At 42.9% G+C, this 11,768-nt stretch overlaps 1 long non-coding RNA gene across 2 annotated transcripts; it reads right to left on the bottom strand.

Annotated features, from left to right (window-relative positions):
• Window positions 1-7,978: 7,978 nt before the first annotated feature.
• Window positions 7,979-11,030, bottom strand: LOC123052744 (uncharacterized). Of its 2 annotated transcripts, XR_006425019.1 has the most exons (3): window positions 10,585-11,013; window positions 8,878-10,375; window positions 7,979-8,322 (listed from the first exon to the last, which is right to left on the bottom strand). It is a non-coding gene; the product is annotated as an uncharacterized lncRNA (long non-coding RNA). The 2 variants fall into 2 exon arrangements; XR_006425018.1 differs by having other exon boundaries at window positions 8,878-11,030.
• Window positions 11,031-11,768: the final 738 nt, after the last annotated feature.

Below are 11,768 nucleotides of genomic sequence, written 5' to 3'. Positions count from 1 at the left end.
GCTTATGTGAAAAAGCTTCAACCTGATAAGCTCGAACCCAAACCGGAGAAATGTGTCTTCATAGGATACCCAAAGGACCCTGTTGGGTACACCTTCTATCACAGATCCGAAGGAAAAATATTCGTTGCTAAGAATGGATCCTTTCTAGAGAAGGAGTTTCTCTCAAAAGAAGTGAATGGGAGGAAAGTAGAACTTGATGAGGTAATTGGACCTGCTCCCTTATTGGAAAGTAGTTCATCACAGAAATCAGTTCCAGTGATTCCTACACCAATTAGTGAGGAAGCTAATGATGATGATCATGAAGCTTCTGATCAAGACCCCAGAGTGGTACGGTAATCCTGTTCTGGACGTCATGTTACTTGACCATGACGAACCTACGAACTATGAGGAAGCGATGATGAGCTCAGATTCCGCGAAATGGCTTGAGGCCATGAAATCTGAGATGGGATCCATGTATGATAACAAAGTGTGGACTTTGGTTGACTTGCCCGATGATCGGCAAGCCATAGAAAATAAATGGATCTTCAAGAAGAAGACCGACGCTGACGGTAATGTTACTGCCTACAAAGCTCGACTTGTTGCAAAAGGTTTTCGACAAGTTCAAGGAGTTGACTACGATGAGACTTTCTCACCCGTAGCGATGCTTAAGTCTGTCCGAATCATGTTAGCAATTGCCGTATTTTATGATTATGAAATTTGGAAAATGGACATCAAAACTGCATTCCTGAATGGATTACTAGAAGAAGAGTTGTATATGATGCAACTAGAAGGTTTTGTCGATCCAAAGGGTGCTAACAAAGTGTGCAAGCTCCAGCGATCCATTTATGGACTGGTGCAAGCCTCTCGGAGTTGGAATAAACGTTTTGATAGTGTGATCAAAGCATATGGTTTTATACAGACTTTTGGAGAAGCCTGTATTTACAAGAAAGTGAGTGGGAGCTCTGTAGCATTTCTAATATTATATGTGGATGACATATTGTTGATTGGAAATGATATAGAATTTCTGGATAGCATAAAAGGATACTTGAATAAAGTTTTTCTATGAAAGACCTCGGTGAAGCTGCTTACATATTGGGCATCAATATCTATAGAGATAGATCAAGACGCTTAATTGGACTTTCACAAAGCACATACCTTGATAAGATTTTGAAGAAGTTCAAAATGGATCAATCAAAGAAAGGGTTCTTGCCTGTGTTACAAGGTGTGAAGTTGAGTGGGACTCAATGCCCGACCACTACAGAAGATAGAGAGAAAATGAAAGTCATTCCCTATGCCTCAGCCATAGGTTCTATCATGTATGCAATGCTGTGTACCAGACCTGATGTGTGCCTTGCTATAAGTATAGTAGGGAGGTACCAAAGTAATCCAGGAGTGGATCACTAGACAACGGTCAAGAACATCCTGAAATACCTGAAAAGGACTAAGGATATGTTTCTCGTTTATGGAGGTGACAAAGAGCTCATCATAAATGGTTACGTCGATGCAAGCTTAGACACTGATCCGGGTGACTCTAAATCACAAACCGGATACATGTTTATATTGAATGGTGGAGCTGTCAGTTGGTGCAGTTCCAAACAGAGCGTCGTGGCAGGATCTATGTGTGAAGCGAAGTACATAGCTGCTTTGGAAGCAGCAAATGAAGGAGTTCATATCCGATCTAGGTGTCATACCTAGTGCATCGGGTCCAATGAAAATCTTTTGTGACAATACTAGAGTAATCGCCTTGGCGAAGGAATCCAGATTTCACAAGAGAACCAAGCACATTAAGAGACGCTTCAATTCCATCCACGATCTAGTCAAGGAGGGTGACATAGAAGTTTGCAAAATACATACGGATCTGAATGTTGCAGACCCGTTGACTAAGCCTCACTCACGAGAAAAACATGATCAGCACCAAGACTCCATGGGTGTTAGAATCATTACTATGTAATCTAGATTATTAACTCCAGTGCAAGTGGGAGACTGAAGGAGATATGCCCTAGAGGCAATAATAAAGTTGTTATTTATATTTCCTTATATCATGATAAATGTTTATTATTCATGCTAGAATTGTATTAACCGGAAACTTAGTAGATGTGTGAATACATAGACAAACAGAGCCCTAGTATGCCTCTACTAGACTAGCTCGTTAATCAAAGATGGTTAAGTTTCCTAGCCATAGAAAAGAGGATAAGTGAGACAGAACCCCCGCATCGCCCCTCCTCTGGCGACTCGGGGGAACCCCGATCTAGCGCCACCGCTCCCCACCCCCTCGCCCTCCCAGTCTCGCCGCCACCCGAGGAGGCCGCCGGCGAACGCCGCGCGCGCTCCGAGGAAGGTGGCGGCGGGGCGCCTCCGCTGCATCTCGCGGCCGCTTCGCCAGAGGAGGGGCGGAGCCATCGTGTTGGATCTGGGGGTCCGTCCTCGGGGGCGTGCGAAGGCGGCTGCCTCTTCGATGTCGTGGGTGGCTCGGGGGCGTCGGCTGCTGGTGCTGCTCCCGGGCGCTCAGTTGGCTGCGGTCGGCTGAGTCGCATATGGATCTGGCTTCCAGGGGCGGCGGCCGGCGGGTCTCGGTGGGGGGAGGCTTCCCCTTGCTGAGATCTGGCAGGCGGGATCATCCAGATCCCGGCAAGGATGGCGGCGACCCGTGCACGAGAGATGGAGGTTTTCGATCAGATCTGGGTAAAAACCTGCTTTTGGCTACTGCCATGGCCGGCGATGGCGACGCTGTCTGCGTCGTTCCCTTCCTGAAGGCATCGTCGTGGAGAAGTTCAAGGCCACTCTCTGCTACCTCCGGGGGAAACCCTAGATCAGTAGATCGGATGACGGCGGCTCTCTGGTGTCGTTTTCCCCCATGGGGGCGTCATTCTTGGAGGTGCACACGGGCTCGAGGGACCAGAGGACGGCGACTTTGGTGGAGCGGTGCTTCATCTTACACATTGATGGTGGCGGATCTCGGCGGCGTGGTGCTGTTGAGACTCGGCGTCTGATGCGCGGAGATGGACTCGCGCAGGAGGAGGTTGCTGTCTGGCGTCATGGTGACGTCGATGGCAGAGTGGCCAGACAAGGTAGAAGCCTCAATATGACCTGAAGACGGACCTGTGGAAGATGGAGCGGATTGTGCCCCAGACCCAGTATGTGGCTCGGCTGGGGCTTCCGAATATGTTTCGGCTTCCGGCTTTTGATGTTAGGCTTAGGTGAGTGGTTTGGGTAGTGGCCCAGCTAGCACCCCTTCATCATTTTGGATAGGAGTAGCGGCATGTGTTGCCAAGATGGTGGATTCAGGCACATTGTTGTAATACTTTGTAAGGTCCTCGAGAATAATCAATAAAGTGGCCGTATGCATCTCCCAGATGCAGAGGCCGGGGTCATCCTCCTTTTCTAAAAAAAGCCATAGACATGTGTTGTCATTTGATGAACAGGATCACATCATTAGGGAATGATGTGATGGACAAGACCCATCCGTTAGCTTAGCACCATGATCGTTTAGTTTATTGCTATTGCTTTCTTCATGACTTATACATGTTCCTATGACTATGAGATTATGCAACTCCCGAATACCGGAGGAACACTTAGTGTGCTATCAAACGTCACAATGTAACTGGGTGATTATAAAGGTGCTCTACAGGTGTCTCCGATGGTGTTTGTTGAGTTGGCGTAGATCGAGATTAGGATTTGTCACTCCGATTGTCGGAGAGCTATCTCTGGGCCCTTTCGGTAACGCACATCACTATAAACCTTGCAAGCAATGTGACTAATGAGAGAGACTTGCCAGTAACGAGATTGAACTAGGTATGGTGATACCGACGATCGAATCTCAGGCAAGTAACATACCGATGACAAAGGGAACAACGTATGTTGTTATGCGGTTTGACCGATAAAGATCTTCGTAGAATATGTAGGAGCCAATATGAACATCTAGGTTCCGCTATTGGTTATTGTCCGGAGATGTGTCTCGGTCATGTCTACATAGTTCTCAAACTAGTAGGGTCCGCACACTTGAAGTTCGATGACGATTTATATTATGAGTTTATGTGATTTTATGACCGAAGGTTGTTCGGAGTCCCAGATGAGATCACGGACATGGCGAGGAATCTCGAAATGGTCAAGACATAAAGATTGATATATTGGACCATGTTATTCAAACACCGGAGGGGTTACCGGAACCCCCCCGGGGGAACTAATGGGCCACCATGGGCCCTTTTGGTTAGAGAGGAGGCTAGCCAGCGCAGGCCGCGCGCCCCCCATGGAGTCCGAATTGGACAGGGGAAGGGGAGGGCGGCACCCCCCTTTCGTACTCCCTCTCCCTCTCCTTCCTTCCCCCTCTTTCCCTCTTGCTGGAATCCTACTAGGACTTGGAGTCCTAGTAGGACTCCCCTCCTTGGGTGTGCCCCCTAGGGCCGGCCGGCCTCCTCCCTCCCTCCTTTATATACGTGGGGAGGGGGGAACCCTAGAACACACAAGTTGATCTTTTAGCCGTGTGCGGTGCCCCCCTCCACAGAAACACACCTCGGTCATATATTCGTAGTGCTTAGGCGAAGCCCTGCGCCGGTAACTTCATCATCTCTGCCACCACGCCATCGTGCTGGCGAAACTCTCCCTTGGCCTCAACTGGATCAAGAGTTCGAGGGACGTCACCGAGTTGAACGTGTGCAGACCACGGAGGTGCCGTGCGTTCGGTACTTGGATCGGTTGGATCGCGAAGAGGTGCGACTACATCAACCACGTTACTAAACGCTTCCGCTTTTGGTCTACGAGGGTACGTGGACACACTCTCCCCGCTCATTGCTATGCTTCTCCTAGATAGATCTTGCGTGATCGTAGGAATTTTTTTTAAATACTATGTTCCCGAACACAGCCTTGGCCCATTAGGTGTCTTCTGGTCCATAAAAAATCTCTGTGAAGTTTCGTTGCATATGGACTCCGTTTAGTATTGGTTTCCTATGATGTAAAAAACATGCAGAAAACAGCAACTGGCACTGGGCACTATGTCAATAGGTTAGTACCAAAAAATAATATAAAATGACTATACAATGATTATAAAACATCCAAAATTGATAATATAACAGCATGGAACAATCAAAAATTATAGATACGTTGGAGACGTATCAACATCCCTTAACTCCTACTCGTCCTCGAGTAGGTAAGTGATAAAAACAGAATTTTTAATGTGGAATGCTGCTTAACATGTCATATCATATTCTTTTCTTTATAGCATGGAAATTTGGACTTTTATATTGTTCAAAGCAATAGTCCAGTTTTGACATGATAACTTAAATACTCAAGCATGTCAACAAGCAACCATGTCTTTCAAAATATCAATGCTAAAATAAGTTATCCCTAGCCCATTATGCTCAATCATTGATCCATTCATGAAACACACTCGCATATTAGCTAAACCCAATACTCAAGTACGATCATATTGCCTCCTAGTTGGTGCTTTTATAAGAGAAGATGGAGACTCAAATTCAAAAATAAAAATTGCATAAAGTAAAAGAAAGGCCTTCGCAGAGGGAAGTAGGGATTTGTAGAGGTGTCAGAGCTCAAAGCGAAAATCTTAGAGATAAAAACATTTTGGGAGGTGTATCCTTCCCACCAACGAAAACGACTTAGAATTCCCAACACTTTCCATGCTAGATATATCATAGGCGGTTCCCAAACAGAAAATAAAGTTTATTCCTTTTTCAACCATACTTTCACTTTTCATGGCTAGCCGTATCCATGGTTGCCTTCCATACCAACACTTTCCAAGGAATTTATTATTTGACAACATAAAGTAAATTCATTTTTCATTTCGAGACTGGGCATCCCTAATACCTTTGCCTTACTCTCATGCAATGACAAGTGAATAAACACTCATCGTGAGAATAACACATCTAGCATGGAAAATATTAGCCACCCCTCAGTGCTCCATGAGCGGTACGAACACACAAAAGAGAAGTTTATTTTGAAAATTAAAGGTGGCACATACAAATTTTCTTAGAACGGCAAAAGAATACCGCATATAGGTAGATATAGTGGACTCATGTGGCAAAACTGGTTTAAAGGATTTTGGATGCACAAGTAGAGATCATATTTAGTGCAAAATGAAGGCTAGCAAAAGATTGAGAAGCAACCAACCAAGAAACAAATAATCTCATAAGCGCGCATTAAGCATAATTAACACCGAATAATGCATCACAAGTAAGATATAATTTCATTGCATAATTATTGACTTTCGTGCTTGCATAGGGAATCACAAACCTTAACACAAATATTCTTACTAAAGCATAATTACTCATCAAGATGACTCACATATCACATCATCATATCTCAAAACTATTACTAAGAATCAAGTTTATTTTGTCCAATGATCTTCATAAAAGTTTTCATTATATCCTTCTTGGATATCTATCACTTTGGAACTAATTTTCATGTGTTGCTTTTGACAAGCTCAAACAAATATAAGTGAAGATCATGAGCATAAATTTTTTTTCTCTTAAATCAATTTAAGTGAAGTAAGAAAGAATTTCTTGAATTTTACTAACTCTCAAATAAATCTAAGTGAAGAAAGAGAGCATTTCTTCAAAAATAACTAAGCACACCGTGCTCAAAAAGATATAAGTGAAGCACTAGAGCAAGTCCATAGCTCATAAATATTTAAGTGAAGCATAGAGAGCAATTCTAACAAGTCGTGACATAATTTTGGCTCTCTCAAATAGGTGTGTCCAGCAAGGAATCAAGACTTAAAACACAAAATAAAGCAAGCAAAGACTCATATCATACAAGACGCTCCAAGCAAAACACATAGTATGTGACGAATAAAAATATAGCTTCAAGTAAAATACCGATGGTCGTTAGAAGAAAGAGGGGATGCCACTCGGGGCACCCTAAGCTTAGTTGCTTGATCTCTTTTGGATAATAGCTTGGAACGCCGGGGCATCCCCAAGCTTAGGCTCTTCTTACTCCTTATTCCTTCATCCATCATAAGATAACCCAAAACTTGAAAACTTCAATCACACAAAACTTAACAAAACCTTCGTGAGATCCGTTAGTATAAGAAAGCAAATCACTACTATAAGTATTGTTTCTACCTATTCATATTTTGTTCTTGCATTATATCTACTGTATTCTAACTTTTCTATGGCAAAAACTCATCAAAGAAAACCATAGAGCCATCAAACAAGCACACAACGCAAAGAAAACAGAATATGTCAAAAACAGAACAGTCTGTAGCAATCTAAATTGTTCGAATACTTCTGAAACTAGTAACCATGCACGTGCAATGCACGTGTCCACCAACAAATATAAAGTTGACCATACCCAAAGGAATGTAAATTTTAAATTATAGTTGAACATAATAATTCTAACATTCCTTTCAAAAATGAATAAATACATGTGGGAACATCTCCTGCAGATATGGTTCATAGACAGTTTGTGGAGGTTTCACAAAAGAAATATAACATTACAAACTATAGGCTCCTCGTAGAGAGAGATCGGATATACTGAAGAGGCATGAAATGTGAAAATTAATGAGGTTACATCTGTTTGCAACATACTATAGCTAGGCACAATCCACCAAATAGGACTACCCAACAGATTACAAATAGGTCAATCATGTCCAGCAATGACCTCACTATCCATGCCATTGTTGTCCGTGGGCACGACAAAATATCAGGTGGACCCTCTGTCACCCGTGCACCACATAATCTCTCGTGGTTTCAAGCTAAGCTAGGCTCGCCCGAATCACAATTTGGCGTAGGACATTGCTATTATCATCAGTAATGTTTGAATTGGAATTTAGGATACCCGTCTTGTAAACAGAATAATCGTCTTCTGTGTTTCCATAAACAAAAAGTAAACACAATCCATCACTGTGTAACTGCAACTATCAACACAAGTCCATAATTCTTAGATTTTGAATGCAAATTGAACTATAGATTTATTAACAAAAAAGGCTGCATCTAAAAAAAAAATATTGTACCAGAACATGCATTTGAAGAACTTGATACCATGGAAGTAAAGTATAGTGCAATGGAAATAATAATAAACTTGATCAAGAAATTTTTGATTAGCAGCGTACTTGTAAGATATTACGACTGGACCACTACTGAACCACTACCAAGATTCCAAAACACACATACCATATATATAGTTAGCAAATCCATTCAGAGTAGCATTGTTACATATGCAAATCATAATACTAATTAGAAGAGCACACCCTGCGGCCTGCGCCTCCTCGGTCATTACATCGAGCCAGTCTTCGTGGCAGCCACCTCAGCCTTGGCAGCATGCAGCCCCTGCCCCTGGTGTGTCCATGATGGTTGGGACGATTCTTCAGTCCGTGGTGCCAATCCTTGTGAACTGCCAAGTTTCAGTACCAGTGCACAAGAAGAGTAAAAATTCACATCAACCTAGTGCAAGCTGCTACCTGGCACTTGCAGCTGCCATTCAGAAAAATGTGTGTGACAAGATGGTTTTATAAGATCTTATGCAATTTCCCTATGAAAGCTCTAATGCAAACACATTAATTACACATATCTGATATGCTTGTAAAGTATAGATGACTAACTTATATCATGGTTGCCATCTTGAAAAGAAGATCTCACATATGGACTGACATATTTTAAACACAGTATTACAATCTCCATCACAACGGTTCAGAGATGGATGGTAGGAATAGAAAAGTAACTGGAAATTTCTACAACTCACGTATGACGAAACTCGATAGTCAACTTTTCACCAACAGAATAAATACATGGACCAGTGTGCAGCGCATGTAGTAATTAAACACACGGCAAAATGTCAATCTAACCTATGCAGTTTAATCCTACGCCAGTGTGACATCAACGATTAGAATCTCTACTCATCAAATTACGTTTCAGGGAATAAGAGACGGAGGAGGCACATATATCCAACCATTTGCTCCTGTGCAGATGAGTGCTGACCGGCGACGCTCGAGCGAGGTTGGCCCTCGGGTTTTAGACGTCCTCATGCGAGATCAAGGCGCCGGCACAGCGATGTGATTCAGAGGTCAAGACACCGGCCTGGTCAATCTTGTAGCCTTTTGTTGTGGTTGTAGAGATCGGGTGGCCAGCGACACCATGATGCGCTCTAGTTTGCGCACTTCCATGATTCGAGTATGGTAGGCTTGGAGATGATTCCCTTGAGCCGAGGGCGCTGCAACGCCATGATGCGTAGGGGTAGCGACACCACAATTTAGTATTTCAAATAAATGTCCTACTCAGGCAAAGTAAGAGGAAAGTACAACAAAGCACGTCTCATCTTCTATCTAATTCAAAGCAAAGAGGAAACTAAAATCTAGGACATTGGTAAACAAGGTAAAACATGAAGGTATATCAGCTAGAATCTGTACCCCCCACACTGGGACAGTGGTAAACAAGGTAAAGCATGAAGATATATCAGCTAGATTCTGTACCTCCACATTGCAGCAAAAAGTACCAACAAACAACGTAAAACATGAAGAAGATCTGCTAGAAGTTGTACCTCTGCGTCGAGATGCTGACAAAAGACTCATCAAGGGAAGTGACAAAATTAGGGACCCATGTCAAGTATGGTGATTGCACATAAGTAACACAATCAAGAGAAATTCAAACAAAATGCCAGATGTTAGTTTAGGAGTCTTCCGCCACAAATTTCCAAATTACATTGTATATCAAATAGAACAGTTTCTATTTGACTAATCCCCTCCTTCACAGGAGGCTTACCATGTCATATCTACATGCTAAAAACTAAACCAAAATAATTCTCTGCAATATATACTGTTGGTGAAGATGATTAAACTAATCTGTAGTAGTACAAAATTGAATTTCATCATTCTAGTCAGAACCAAAATTAAAGAGATATGTTGGTTATAATTTATTAAAAGATCTCATGTTTGAAGACATCCTTTGGAATCGGAATATTTGGACTAATAACACTGAGATGCAGAGAGAGTAACCTAGCAAAATTATTGTTAGCAAAGAATAATTTTGTACAATGTAAACTCGTGAGAGCGTGGATCCTCTTTTATTTGCCCATCATTAGCAAAAGTAGATCCTCTTTTAGTTGTCAACTATTAACAAAAGTATTGTTAGGCCACGAATTAAATCAGCTTAATTGTATAGCTCACAGGAAACATATTTAGTCAGCCAATTGACTACTTATTTCTCCTCAAACTGAATAAAAGGTGCACTGGTGATGGGCATATCTGTCCCCAATTGACAGGTTCAAATTATTGTCAGCGCTAGGACCATATGCAAGGGCCAATTCATGCCAGTAGCTGTGAATCAAAAAACAAAAAGAAATAGACTCACCAGCTGCAAATACTCCAGGAATAAAGGGGCAAGCATGGCACCGTACATGATTTATCTACTCAGATGATAGACTTCCAAGAAGGGGATAGACGGAGAGGAACCTATCAAGGTAGTTGACAGACAAGCCCGCAGTCAACGGCAATGAATTTGCAGATTTAATCAGCTATCACGGCACCATACATCAGGACGGTATCATCAAGCAGAAATCCGATGAGAAAACCACTAATGAAATTGATTAAAAAGGCCCATCACGTATCAGTACCATGCTAGAGAGGAACGTTTTGAATCAAATCAAGATGCGGTGGCTCACCTTCGAAATCCAATCTATGGCGTCCCTCCAGACTATGGCCAAATCCAGGCCCCTAAGCCGCCGCCATGCTAGGAAGAAGTCGAACCTGAAGAAGTGGAAGGAAGAATCATAGCTGCATGTGGCCGGCTGGTTCAGGGGACGCAGCAGGCGCGGGTGTAGGCCGGGGCGCGTGCGCGGCGACACAGCTGGTCCCTGGGTAGGATCTATCTCCTGGGCACCGGGGATCTCGCAGGACGGATGCCACACTATGAGCGGCAAAAATCGGCGACGGCGATCGTGCAGGGAGGCGACGGAGCGGTGCAGGGCGGCGAGGTCGCCGTGCAGGCAGGAGCTGCTGTTGGTGGGCGGCGTCTGGCACCAGGTCGCCGTCGTGCCAGACTGTGAGGTCAAGGTCGTGGAGTTGCCTTAGTTTGCGACCAAGTGTCCTTGATTTTATGGGACGTGGGAATGGTAGTTCCAGTACTCCTCTCCTGGTGAAGCGCGGTCAGTTATTGAAAATTGTTTGATTGTTTAATAGTAATGCAGATCCAAAAATTCTGAAAAAATAGGACGAGCTGAGCAATTTGTATATTAATCTTCTGCAAAAAGAATTAACATTTTATCACTGGTAAAAAATAAGAATTGTTTTCGTCAGGACAAAAATTTCTGCTTTTTCAGCAAGATCAAACAACTATCACCCAAAAAGATCCTATATGTTCTACTTGGTACAAACACTAATTAAAACAAAAAAACACAATTATAACAGTAGCATAATTGTGCAAACACTTAAGAACAGAAAGCAAAAAGCAAAAATAAATTTTATTCATTCGGTTGCCTCCAACAAGCGCTAGTTTTACGCCCTTAGCTAGGCATAAAGCAAGGATCTAAGTTTTGTCATCCGTAGTTTTGGCAACTTTCGTAAGGGTTTTCTCAAACCCGGGAGGCTCTTTACGCTTCCCTAAATTTTCCGGAAAAGAAACCATCTTTAGATCCAAAATATCCAATCGCTTGTTGCAAAGAGTAATCAAGGTATTCATGCGATTGATACTACCATTGAGATGTTTGAGGGGTTCATTATATTTTTGTAATTCAACCACATGTTTATGCAAATCACTAAGTTTGTCTAGCATTTGAACTCCCTCTGGGGTAAAAGAAAACCCCTTCTTTTGAGGTGGAACACGCAAAATTCCTTCTAAAATCTCATA

This window comes from Triticum aestivum, chromosome 2D (genome assembly GCF_018294505.1).
Source record: "Triticum aestivum cultivar Chinese Spring chromosome 2D, IWGSC CS RefSeq v2.1, whole genome shotgun sequence".
Taxonomy (NCBI): Eukaryota; Viridiplantae; Streptophyta; class Magnoliopsida; order Poales; family Poaceae; genus Triticum; species Triticum aestivum.
This window is presented reverse-complemented; position numbering and strand designations above follow the sequence as displayed.